Below are 13455 nucleotides of genomic sequence, written 5' to 3'. Positions count from 1 at the left end.
GGATTGTTTTCCATCTCCAGCGAAGGGGCGGCCGCACTTGACCGATGACTCGGAATAGCAGCCTCCTAAATTTCTTCATAAGTCTAGAATCCTCTACGCTAGTAATACCATGGCCACGGGCGTTGTGTTCAATATCTCTGTAAACTTTCCGCATCACATCGTGCCACGAAGCAGACACAATATCGATACCATCTGATCAGGTCACGTGACTCGATTGGTGTCAATAGCGTATTTCTGGCTTTTACGCCACCAACCAATTGGTGTCAATAGCAAAAGCCTTTTTTTTTACCTCGATCCTTCTTCGTCTTTTCGCACACTTGCAAAAATTGCTATAAAACGCAAACGCATACTTCGATCGCCTTGAAATTTGGTACACCGAAAGTGAGTCCAACGGCGAATCCCAGTATCAAATGTAGTGTAAATCCGATGAATGGTTCAGGATTTATGACCGATTATTCGCGTTGGAGTGATGTAATAAGTGGAATACCTCAAGGATCAGTCTTGGGTCCTCTCTTCTTTGCAATTTTCATCAATGATCTGCCATCATTATTAAGGAATAAAGTTCTTTTATTTGCAGATGACACAAAAATATATTCCAGCATTAGTCGTGCTAACCCAATATCCTCCCTGCAAGATGATATTAAAGCTTGCATTGAATGGTCAGTAATGTGGCAGTTGCCTTTCAACATTTCTAAATGTAAAATACTACATATAGGTCAGTTTAATCCAAGATATTGTTATAAGATGGATGGGATGGACATTGTTAAGGTAAATGAGGAAAAGGATTTGGGGGTGTTGATTGATGGCAATCTCAAGTTTCATAGTCAGTGTTCGGCAGTGGTTAATAAGGCTAATAGACTTCTTGGCCTTATTAAACAGACCTTTTCGGATATTTCTGTAGATTCATTTGCATGTTTATACAAATCAATAGTACGTCCTATTTTAGAATATGGTAACTTGGTTTGGGGACCTTACTATAAAACAGACATCCAAAAATTAGAAAAAATCCAACGGAAAGCAACTAGAATGATCAAATCTATAAGAAATCTTGACTACGAGGAACGATTGAAAGTACTTAACTTGCCATCATTACATTATAGACGTTATAGAGGTGACATGATTGCTCTCTACAATATGCTACATGATAAGTATGATATAGACCATTCTGATTTTTTTACTTTTTCACCCATTACCCATACCAGAGGTCATACATTTAAGCTATTTAAATATTTTTCAAGAACAGATGCCAGGAAATATTTTTTTACAAGAAGAGTTGTTGAACCATGGAATAATTTACCCCAAGAAGTAGCATGTGCAGCATCAGTTGATGATTTTAAGAAATTGATTGACCAATATTCATCTAACACTATGTATAAATGTATGTAATTAGTCTACTTGTACTTTTTTTACCTGTTGATCAGGTGTAACAGGCTGTTTAGCCTTATAAATTACCTGTAATAAATAATAATAATAATAATAATAGAACAAGATCGATTTGTTGTATACGCGTATACGGTACGATTTTCCGTACCATACGCGTACGGTACAGGCATAGGCGGATCTAGGAGACACTGTCAGGGGGGGCCAAGGGGGAGCAAGAAGTTTTAGTGCACAACAGTGTTTATTTCACTGTCACTGTGAGGATAAGAATGGCGGAATTCTAGTACACAAGTTATATTCATTTGTATAACTTTATTTAGCATATAGCTGGATGAATGATGGACATACAGTTTTTAAGACTGTAGTTGGAGAAAATTTTAAAAATTTGACCTCCTAGGTTTGAATTTGAGAGCATTTTTGATAGCACTTAGCTAACAAAGTGTATGCTTTGCAATGCATACAAAGATTGGTTGGCCTATCTGAGATAAACCTGTTTGGATGATGGTAAAGTGCATACCAAAACAAAATAAGGAGTAGCTAGCATTGTTATATTTGTAAATTGATGACATTAGAACTGCGACTGTTCTATATATTAGAGTAGTGACTGCTCTATTAGAGTATCTCGATCTTTCCACAAAAATTCAAGTCTATTTGTCTCGCTTTCTTTATAGTGTACAGTTTAGCTATAACTGTAAAGTACATTTATAACTGTTGTCTTCTATTTGCCCATTGGCTTTCTATACTTCTGAATACACTGTGAATGCATGATTCTAGTTTCTGGTATCAATATAGTACTATAGGTCCAAGGGGGGGCAAGAGAAGGGCCAGGGGGGGCACAGCACCCCTTGGCACCCCCTCAGATCCGCCTATGGGTATAGACATACGCGTATGGTACGTACCATATGCGTATTATGCCTTTTCTCAGTGTCCTCTAGCCTTGTCATCACCTAGCTACAATGGGCTATCTTTACAAGCATTTCTAGCTGAGTAGCTAAACTTAGAACACAACATAATAATCTGCTTAGCTGTAATTATAAAATTATTCATCAGCACACACACATGCATGCATTTTTGGCCTTGCCATGCCCATGCATTTCCCATGCACTATAGTCCTACTGATGTACCTAAATCTTATGTACATGATCTCACGTTGTCTGCAGAACTTCACATGAATGGTACTGTGTATGCTACTTTATAGCTATCAGAAGCATGCAGATGGTCTTATATACTCAAATTATATATAGCTAAGTGTGGATAACTGACAATTTACAACACAATTGGGTAAATAAGCAAGGAGAGCAATTACAATGTCACCGTGCATGGTAGCTAGTAAGTTCTAACTGAATTATACATATCATTAAGTACGGTAGTACTTAATGGTAGGGATCGTCAAGGTTCACGATTTCCCGCCAAAAAATTACGCACCAAAAGCAGACTTGCAATACCATCTCGGCGATTCAGCAGTATTGTATTACAAAAGTGAAGCACGATTTCGCCTTCAAAACGGCACGAAATGCATCCTATGAGTTTCCACGAATTTTAAAAAAAATTCTATCTGATCGAATTTTCTAGTGACTGACTCCCTAACTGATGCCTTCAGCCAGGCCTAGCGGGAAGATGGCAACAGCTACAGTCCTACTTCTTGCATGAAAACGGCTCGCTTTGCCTATAGATTAAACCTTTCTTACACCGATAGAAATACAATCCTTGCGCTAGGGTCTTACCTTTCATCGTTCTTTAATGTCGCCATCGTCCTGGATTCACTACAGGTAGTGTTAATAACTCCACAAAATGGCTTCAATGTACGGCGCCGTCCGTTTCAATAAGAGTGCTCGCTAAATAGAGTAATCATAATCTTCGCGGTAAAATATTCGAATACACGTGGTTGAAAGTTCGAAGTTGATTTTGAGCAGGAACAGCGAGCTGTTCACAATCGGGAAGCTTTGTACGTGTAAGTGAATATATTTAGCGACTTATATCTTTTGTTTCTGGCAAAGTTAACCGGCAAAATTAATATTGCTTGCGTTTGTAAACGCATTTCTTTGCTGTAAACAACGTATCTACCTCAAGTATTTGAGCGATATTAGAAATAGTTCGTAGCAAAATAGCGTTAGCTAAGGGTATTGTGGTTATTATTGCTTTGTGTGTTTTCTCTGAGGCAATATTGGGTGCGGCAATGCCTTCGAAGGAAGCGGCGCGGAAGAGTAGAAAGAAGGAGAATAACAGGGCGTACCATGAAGCTCATAGAGAGTCTATACTCTCAGAGAGAAAGGACAAGTACAGCAGTGAATGCCGATCACAGCGTCATGCTAATGAGTACTACAAAATGTAACAGCGTCGCGTGAGAAATCAGCTGAAGCCACCAAAACATCATTTAACAAAGATTTGGCAAAGTCTCGCATTGAGTCAGCGGAAAGGCAAAGGGAATACTACCATCAAGACTTGGAAAAGTCTCGCACTGAAGTTGCAAAAAAGAAAAGGGAACACTACCATCAAGACTTGGAAAAGTCTTGCACTGAAGTTGCAAAAAAGAAAAGGGAACACTACCATCAAGACTTGGAAAAGTCTCGTGTGGATTCTGCAGAGAGCACTAAAGAACATAACCGCAAGGATGTTGCCAAATCCCGTGCTGCTACTAGATCCTCAACCAGCAAGTACTACTTTTCTAATATTGAGAAACTGTGCAAAGAATCTAAACACAGGTAATGTTGTCTATAACATAGCTAGCAAACCATGGACATTGAAGAAATAGTAACTTTAGTGTCCTGTGTAATAGAAACTGCATGCACATAAAAGATAAGATTCATGCAATGTTTGTAAAAAGTACACAAACAAGTGGAACAAAAAATTAGGAATTTTCAATATGAGTAGGGATCAAAGTAATAAAAAGTACTGAAACAAGAGAGATTATCTACCACCTAAAGTCATGCTAGTACACACGTAATCCCTACTTCAGTGCCATTATATCTTAAATCTTGGCAACTGAAGTAGCGATTACGTGTGTACTAGCATGACTTCAGGTGGTAGATAATCTCTCTTGTTTCAGTACTTTTTATTACTTTGATCCCTACTCATATTGAAAATTCCTAATTTTTTGTTCCACTTGTTATTAATACTGTTTGTGCAAAGCTAACAACTTGAAAAATGAACTTTGTAAGTGTTATCAGTTGTGTAACATCAGTGGCCCCTCACTGTCTTTGCATCTTTATCTACTACAGTGGAACCTGTCTATAACGGTCACCTTGGGACTAGATATATCTGGCCTTTATATACAGGTGGCTGTTATAGAGAAAACCTGCATAAGGTGGTCAGCAGCATTTTAGTGGCTATGACCGTTATAAATGAGTAATTATTATTAAGAGGCTCGCGCCAACCGCAATACAGTCTCAATATTTAATACAGAAAGGGTAAGGTGAGTCTATGAATGTTGGTTATAGCTATTGAATATGCTTAAGCAATAAAGCCTGATTGATTATATAGTATTCATTGAAAGGCAGGAAGTGTGATAATTGCGCATTAATTGAAACGGTGCCGTGGTACCAGGAAATTGGCTTAACAAGCCACCATAAAAGGTAGTGACCGCTATACGAAGGAGAAAGTTATGTATACAGTGATTCATAGGCAAATTGTTGGCTGGCCGTTATACGCGTTAGACAGGTGACCGCTAATGCAGACCACAATGCATTTGTATGGGAAAATATTTGGGACCTCGTGACCATGGCCGTTATGCAGAGGTGACCGCTTAATCCAGGTGACCGTAACACAGGTTCCACTGTATATACACTCTTCTTCTTTTGAGGATCCAATTTCCTGTTTGCGTACTTTTCTTGTTTGTACATACTGTAAATAGTATCACCACTCACATTCATCACACTGGACCTAGCTACAGCACAAATTAATGTGGATGTTGTTAACTTTAAAGAGTATTATACATTCAAATAAGAGTAGCTAAACACATTGTCCCATCCACAGTAAGTATAGTGAGTAGCTACAACACACTTAACAATTAAACAATGCTAGATAATATACATTCGTTACTGAAATATTCATTAGAACTCATAAACTCACCATAAAATCTCTGCCATGTTATGTTTTCCTACTTCATCGCAGTAGGCAATGTACACACCTCATTTAATAGCAAAGATTCAGTTTAAAAAGAATTTATTGCACATGCAATTAATTATGCTAATAATGCTACGCTACAGCCAGATTTACATTAATTTGCAAACTGGAATATTGCTTTCTCTACAGTTAAATCTCTTTGCTACCTCCCTCAATGTTATTGTATCAGCATTCTCCAGGTCTTCCTCTGTTTGAGCAATCATTACATTGTACTTCTTGAGCTCATCTGATTAAAATTGTCTGCTCAACACTCCTTTAGTGCATGCCATCAGGCATAAATATCCATTTTTAAGTGGAAGCTAGTGTACTAACAAAATAAAGCTAAACAATAGATTATGTAGCAACAACAGAATAAAATATTTAATGAAATAATATACATATATGTGACTGAAAAAAATTGGCTAGATTTTCCAATGGATACAAATTAATTAATATGGTTGCTATCAGCCTATCACATATGTGTGGGTATTGTTCTATAATTGTAGGGAAGTGTAGGCTCTTGGGTAAATCTTTTATAAGCAGAACAGACCATGCACTAGCTGTATATAATATTATTAATCAATAATTGAAAGCACACAATAACAACTAACTCTTACAACTAAAGTACACAATATTAATATTACAAGTATGCATAATGAATTATTACATCATGTCACATCATTACATTACATTATAAACTCTATTACAGGTATGAAGGAGCAGTAGCATTATGTAATAATGGCCTGATTTTTGAATTTTCGTTGTATCAATTAAACAATGGATCATGAATCCAATAGGAAGTAATATATGTGTAGCAATTGCAGCCACAATGTACTGTGTGGAATAAGAAACAAAAATTAAAATTTACAATACGTTTTCAGTGTATGTGGTTGCTATGTAACAGCTAGATTATCAACTCGACTATATTCTAAAGAACATACAGTACTAGTATACCAGCTTGTGTACTTTCAAAGTAATAGCATTTCCACTGTGGAGAAAAAAAGCACTTGTGCATTCAGGAGTGGAAGGGTAGAATGTGACAGCTTTATTATCAAAGTCAACCACTCATCATAGCATTATTGTGAAATATTACATCATCTGCAGTTTCACAATTGGTGTAACATTCCTGGAATGTCAACAATCTACAAACAGTACACAACACTATTAGTCAGTCAACAACTTACTGTTTTCAAATCTATACTTAAACATTGTTTCAAAATGTATATAAAACCTATATCACCATGCAAGCCTGGAGTTTGATTGTGGGTTTAATTTCACTCAACTGAGGCTACCTTAAGATATGTACGGGCCCCCACTGATCATCTTTTTCATCTCTCTACTGTTGACTGGTTTATTCTAATGGAAATTCTATGAGTTAATGTTAATCAAGAGTAAATTTACTCTTGCATGGTTAATGCAAATTGGTTACTTTATTGATCCAAACATACCAGCTTTGTTCACTGCGACTTGAACTGTCACTACAATAAAATGTGATTTTGTGCATATCACACACACACACGCGCACGCACACACACACACATCACATACTTCAGTGGAGTATGTGATGTGTAGGAGATGATGGTTCACATTTGCTAACTAATGGACAAATGTGGACAATCATCTCCTACATATCACATACACCACAGGAGTGCATGCTATGCACATGTACCAGCACATTTAGAGCATACCACATAATTATACACAAATACACATTTTATTGTAGTGTGTCTGTGTAATGGCTTAGCACTAAATAAGTTTATTTATAGCACATAAATTCAATAAAATTGATGCTTATCTATACATCCTATATACTACCTCTAAATGATAAAGGATGCCATGTACACCAATATACGGCCACACTGCTTGTCTTGTGTGCTTCACACGCTATATCCTGAAAGTGTGCCTGCACCCCAAGGGTGTGCTGCTGGTTAAGTGTGCTATGACCACCTCAGTTTTAACAGTGTAGGTTTGCATCATGCAGTAAAGCAAATTATATTTTAATTACAGTAAAGCAAAATACATCTCAGCTCTAGAGAATAGAATAGTTAATCAGACCAAAATATGATTGCTCTATAGAGGTATATACCTAGCTAGCTTGATCTTCACTGAATTACAGAAACCGTTAAGCGAGACTAGCCCCTCCCCCCTCCCTCTTCCCATGAAAGCAGAGTGCCATCTGGCATAGTCAATAGGTACGGCAGTGCAAAAACCTTCTGCTTGATATTATATGCAAAGCAGGTTAGCTATAGCCTGTACTCAGATGGTACGATTTTCTGTACCATACGCGTTAGTCTCGCGTGGCCAGACCGCTTTTTTCCGTATATTGGGTGGGGACAAAAGGGTCTGGTGCAACTCCAATAGCTGTTTACTTCTGAGCCGTCCCCACATTCCGGGGACGCTAATTGAATAACATTGGTCACAAAGGAGGTGCCATGACGTCAGTAAAACTATGAAGTATTCCTACACTCCTGCTCCGGTTGTGAGTCTTGTTACACGATGAGGATTAACTTTCAAGACGCTATAAAAGAGACATCGGAGCAAATTAAGATTCGTTTAAAGGATAAACAGATCTCTAGTTAACTTACTGACGTCATGGCACCTCCTTTGTGACCAATGTTATTCAATTAGCGTCCCCGGAATGTGGGGACGGCTCAGAAGTAAACAGCTATTGGAGTTGCACCAGACCCTTTTTTCCCCACCCAATATACGGAAAAAAGCGGTCTGGCTACGCGAGACTACATACGCGTATGGTTGTACCGTACGCGTATACGCATAATACTAAGGCGTGCTTTTAGTAACTGTCACTCTGTTAAAGCCAAAAAAACTCTATACATAACTCTTGTTCGATCTCAGTTAACTTATTGCTCTCAGCTGTGGAATCCATACTTGATCAAGGACACTATTACCCTAGAAAAGATTCAGCGACAAGCAACTAAATTCATCCTTAAAGACTATGAATCTAGCTATCATACTCGTCTCCTCAAACTAGATCTATTACCTTTAATGTATACACTGGATTTCTATGACATCATGTTTTTCATCAAAGCTCTAAAGCAGCCTTCCAACCATTTTAATATATGTGACTGTCTCTGGGAAAACCGGTCTTATCGCCCATTTAAAAGTATCGAGAAACGTCGGTTTTAAATATTCTGTGTGTTGTAGCTGGCCAATGGTGGTAGCTACGCATACCAAATTTTCACACGTTTCACAACAATTTCTTACCTTCCTGATCATCCACTGAAGAAGTAGTCAACAGCTAAGTTTCCCGCCATTTTAGATAGTTTTTAAACCGAGGTTGTCTGTATCAGGCGAGTTCCAGAAGGGTGGGAGGTGGGGGCCCTAGAAGGCGGGCAAGATGGTGTTCAAAACTTGAAAAGAGACGTGCTGGGATGAATTAGGCCAAGTTATAGGCCATTCAGGGCTCAGAACTGGCTAAAATGAAAGGAAATTTACAGTACAGGTCATTGTCCAACACCACAGAGCTGTACAGCCACACACAGCCATCTCCTGGTTGGCCAGGGCTCCATCAAGACCCCAGACCACTCGTACGGCTCGCCACTGTGCTCTAGATGGTGTTCAAAACTTGAAAAGAGACGTGCTGGGATGAATTAGGCCAAGTTATAGGCCATTCAGGGCTCAGAACTGGCTAAAATGAAAGGAAATTTACAGCACAGGTCATTGTCCAACACCACAGAGCTGTACAGCCACACACAGCCATCTCCTGGTTGGCCAGGGCTCCATCAAGACCCCAGACCACTCGTACGGCTCGCCACTGTGCTCTAGAAAAGCAGCCAGCAAAAGCAGACCACTTTACTCTGGTGGACTGTGGCAGTGAAACTTGATAGTGCATTCATTAAGCTTTGTGTTTGTGTGAAAAAATCAAACTTCCTGTCTTGGGCGATAAGAACGGTTTTCGTAGATCCAGTCACATATATGATCATGTTTCTTTTAGCACTGCAAACACCAGATCATCCTCTAATAATAAACATGTTCTCATAATAAACTCAACCATGTCTACACTTCTAACAATTACACCAGGAACTTCTATTTCAACAGAATATCAAGACTGTGGAATAAATTACCATCTATCGATCTAAGCCAGCCACTATCAGTCATTAAAGTCAACATCTACAAGTATCTACATCAACACTTCACAGTTCATTTTTCAGCTGACAATCCTTGTACGTATCATTTTTGTTGCAGATGTAGTAATTGTTATAACGTAGGTTTATCTAGCAATTTCTCGGTGCTTTAGTTTTGTAATTAAGTAAATTAAGTTTTAACTTTTTCGGGCTGCCAACACGGGTTGTTGGTTGACCCTCAATACGTTTACTGTATTGTAAAGTATTAATAATAATAGTAATAAATAATAATAATAATAATAATAATAATAAAATATGGTATGTACCATACGCGTATGGTACAAAATGGTGGGGTCTATTCTACGGAACGGAACGGAATGATGGACTAAACTGCGGAACGGAATGCTTTCTCAAATTGAAGCTTGCAGCTTACCATTGCTGTACAAGTTATCAGTGGCACTTCCAGCAGGTAATCAAACGTACCCCAAGAAAGATAAAACGAATTTAAGGATCGATTGTGGGTTCTTGTTGGTTGTCATTAGTAACGAAGTACTAATCGTGGGAATAGCTGACTCAGTGTGTTCATCTTCGGATATATCAAGTAGGGAACTTAATGCATGACTTGTTTTTACTAGTATGTGAGTTATTTTTACTTACTTGACTTTAGAATGTACAGTCTGAGGCCCAGCCTTTCTAATCGGCATAAATCAGTATACAAGTATGGTGACAAGCTGAATCAACTCAGTCTGAGTAGAATCTAAAGGAATTTTGTGCAGTGTGTGAGGAGCAAACATTCAGATACCTCAAGGAGGCTATATTGTGTGAACTGAGTTGTTCTATCTGCACTGATAATCATGAGAAGATTCGGAATGTGTCTAGCTATACCATGTCTGCTATTACTTGTCTTTTTACCAACACTCAAAGTATTATGAATAAGTTTCCTGAACTACAAGCAGTTGTGTATGATCATTCTCCACTGATTATTGGAATAGCAGAGTCTTGGTGTACCAGTTCCATTGGCGATGCTGAACTCTGCTTAAATGGTTACAACCTTTTCTGTGACGATCGACCATCTGGAGTTGGCGGTGGAGTTGTGCTTTATGTACATTCTTCACTGTCAGCTATTCCATGTAAAGTTTTATCTGATGTAGGTTTTGAGAATTCCTTGTGGTGTTTAGTCACACTTTCCTCCGCTGAAGTTCTCCTTGTTGGTGTCGTTTATAGAGCTCCATCTTCATCTAACATAAATAATCAAAAACTATTATCTATCATTGGTAGACTTTACGAGCTAGTCAACTTTACCCACCTTTTAATTATGGGTGACTTTAATTTTCCAACTATCAATTGGGCTGAAAGCTATTGTGCTGGTAGTGATAGTTCTGCAGCATCCACATTTTTTGACACTGTTCAAGACAGTTTTTTAGTCCAGCATGTTGCCAGTAGTACACGTCACAGACAAGGCCAACAGCCTTCACTTTTGGATTTAATATTTACCCTTGACCCAAACTCTATTGATGAAGTCACACATCTATCCCCTCTAGGTAGTAGTGACCATGTTTGTTTACTGTGGAAATTTAAGTGTTTTGATGATTTGCCTTCCAAAAAGAGTGTCCCTATGTACAATTACAGAAAAGGTAATTACGAGGCTATGAATGATTACTTTGGGAGTATCAACTGGTCTGAAGTTCTGTCTGGCAATGTTCATGATGATTGGCATGTGTTTAAGGTGACAGTTCAAGATGCCATAGCTAAATACATCCCGACTTCCATTCCTAAAAATAATAAACCTACTCCTTGGTGGTCCAAAAACCTTTCTAAAGCCATTAAAGCTAAGCAACTTTCCTTTACCAAATATAAACATTCCAAATCAAGATCTGATTATGCCACCTATGCAGCAAAACGCAATGATGTCAAATGTAAGATACGATCTGCTAGAAATTCTTATGAACGGTCCCTGTTAGACAAGCTTCGTTCTAATCCAAAAGCACTGTACAGTTACATTAAGTCTAAACAGAAGATTAGACCTTGTATTGGCCCATTGATAAAGAGTGATGGTTCTCTCACTGCTGATGACCAGGAGGTGACTGAAACCCTAAACCAATTCTTTGAGTCAACATTTACCGAAGAAAATTTATCTAGTATGCCTGTTCCCTCCTTTGTGTCTGAAGATAGTTTTTGTGATATTGACATAACAGAGTCAACAGTTCTTCAGAAGCTACTTGAGCTCAAGGTTAACAAAGCTCCTGGCCCTGATGGTATACATTCTTACGTCTTAAAAGCTTGTGCTAACACACTTTATGTACCTTTAACCATTCTGTATTCTCAATCCTTATCTAGTGGTGTCCTCCCTGATGAGTGGAAACAGGCACACGTTGTTCCTGTTTTTAAAAAGGGTCAAAGAAACCAAGCTTCCAACTACAGGCCAATTAGTTTGACATCTTTAGTTGTTAAGATCCTGGAATCTAATATACATTCTGAATTGGTAACCTTTCTTGATGGGCAAGGCATACCTAATGGTGAGCAACACGGTTTTGTTAACAGGAAGTCCTGTTTTACTAACTTGTTATCAACTTTTGAAGAGTGGACTTCTGCTTTGGATCAAGGATTTGGCATTGATGTCATATTTCTAGACTACAGTAAGGCATTCGATTCTGTACCTCATCATAGATTGATCTCCAAGTTGGAAGCATTTGGTGTTCGTGGTAATTTGTCTTTGTGGCTATCAAACTTTCTTTCCAACCGCTTCCAGAGAGTTGTGTTGAATGGTCACTTGTCGTCTTGGGCTCAGGTGGTGAGTGGAGTCCCCCAGGGGTCTGTTTTAGGGCCCTTGTTGTTTATATTATATGTTAATGACATCCCAGACCTTATTGAAAGTAATGTAAGAATGTTTGCTGATGATACAAAAATTTATTCTGTTATTCAGAGCTTTGACGATCACCTTAGGCTGCAAAGTGATGTTGACCGATTGTTGCAGTGGTCTCACACATGGTTGCTTCGGTTCAATATAGCTAAATGTAAGCTGATGCGGATTGGTAACTCTGCTCCATTCACCTACTCTATGCTGGACAGTTCCACCAACTTACCCTTTGAAATCACAGAAGTGCAAGAAGAAAAAGATCTTGGTATTTGGTGCACTGAAGACTTGAAACCATCTCTACAGTGTCGTAAGGCTGCAGCAAAAGCTATGCAAGTTCTTGGTTTGCTAAGAAGGTCCTTCAAACTTTTTTCTGTTGAATTGTTGACTTTTTTGTACAAAATGTATGTCAGACCTCACTTGGAGTATTGCATCCAGGTCTGGAGCCCTTACTTGGCGAAAGATATTGATCTCCTAGAGAAAGTACAGAGACGTGCCACCAAGTTATTACCTAGTTTATTTGATTTACCATACGAAACTCGTCTAGAGAGACTTGGTTTATATTCACTGTATTGTAGACGTCAAAGGGGAGATCTAATTGAGACCTACAAGATATTGAATGGTTACTATGACATCAACCCTACCTCATTTTTCACTTTGAGTAATATGGATACCACCAGAGGTCACCACCGTAAACTATTTAAATTTCGATCTCGGCTGCTAGTGAGGCATAATTTTTTCACCAACAGAGTAGTTAATTTGTGGAATTCTCTTCCAGCAGATGTTATTTCTGTACCAACCGTGGCATTGTTTAAGAAGAATCTTGATGATTTATGGAGAATAACAAGATATGGGCTCTCAAAGGCCTGCGGCCTAGCTTGACAGTCTTGTACTGCCAAGCAATTTTTGACCATTAATTATACAACCAAGTACTAAGAATAATACGAAACGCGGTTAAAATTACGTCATAAATAAATAATTAAATAAATTAATAATTAATGTTTGAGAAAACTACGAGGCCTAGAGGCATGAACTAAC

General features: G+C 38.4%; 1 long non-coding RNA gene across 2 annotated transcripts; it reads right to left on the bottom strand.

The window, feature by feature from the left end:
- Positions 1 to 5161: 5161 nt before the first annotated feature.
- On the bottom strand, positions 5162 to 8754 carry LOC136268569 (uncharacterized). 2 transcript variants are annotated; one of them, XR_010707055.1, is made up of 3 exons: positions 8704 to 8754; positions 6448 to 6959; positions 5162 to 5809 (listed from the first exon to the last, which is right to left on the bottom strand). It is a non-coding gene; the product is annotated as an uncharacterized lncRNA (long non-coding RNA). The 2 variants fall into 2 exon arrangements; XR_010707056.1 differs by lacking the exon at positions 5162 to 5809 and adding an exon at positions 6083 to 6315.
- Between the last annotated feature and the right edge of the window lie 4701 nt (positions 8755 to 13455).

Source organism: Dysidea avara, chromosome 10, assembly GCF_963678975.1.
Source record: "Dysidea avara chromosome 10, odDysAvar1.4, whole genome shotgun sequence".
NCBI lineage: Eukaryota > Metazoa > Porifera > Demospongiae > Dictyoceratida > Dysideidae > Dysidea > Dysidea avara.
The sequence above is the reverse complement of the archived record's forward strand: the minus strand, read 5'-3'. Positions and strand labels throughout refer to the sequence as shown.